The following is a 339-nucleotide window of genomic DNA, read 5'->3' on the forward strand; positions in this document are numbered from 1 at the left end:
CGTGTAACACAGCGCGGACCTCCGGAAATGGAGTGGATTTGGGGAAGGGGATGGTGGCGGTTGAGGCGATCGCTGCCCAATCTGGGTAAACCCCGTCGAATGTAAATGGCGGAATTGCAAATTACACCCCAATAAAGCGATTAAGAAATAAGAACAGGCCACAGTCAGTTCCGCCAGTGTGGGCTTTAAAGGGCTCCTATTGCCTCTGCTGACCCCTGGTCGGAGCACTGCACAAAGCGGCTTCGGCGCAACGGGAGGGATCTGGACCGAGACGCCCATACAGGTGGGCGTCTCGGGGGTTGATCCGGGCTTCGGCGGGGGCAGGGCCTGGGCGGGGCC

The sequence above is a fragment of the Myotis brandtii genome, unplaced genomic scaffold (genome assembly GCF_000412655.1).
Source record: "Myotis brandtii unplaced genomic scaffold, ASM41265v1 scaffold915, whole genome shotgun sequence".
In the NCBI taxonomy this organism is placed as follows: Eukaryota; Metazoa; Chordata; class Mammalia; order Chiroptera; family Vespertilionidae; genus Myotis; species Myotis brandtii.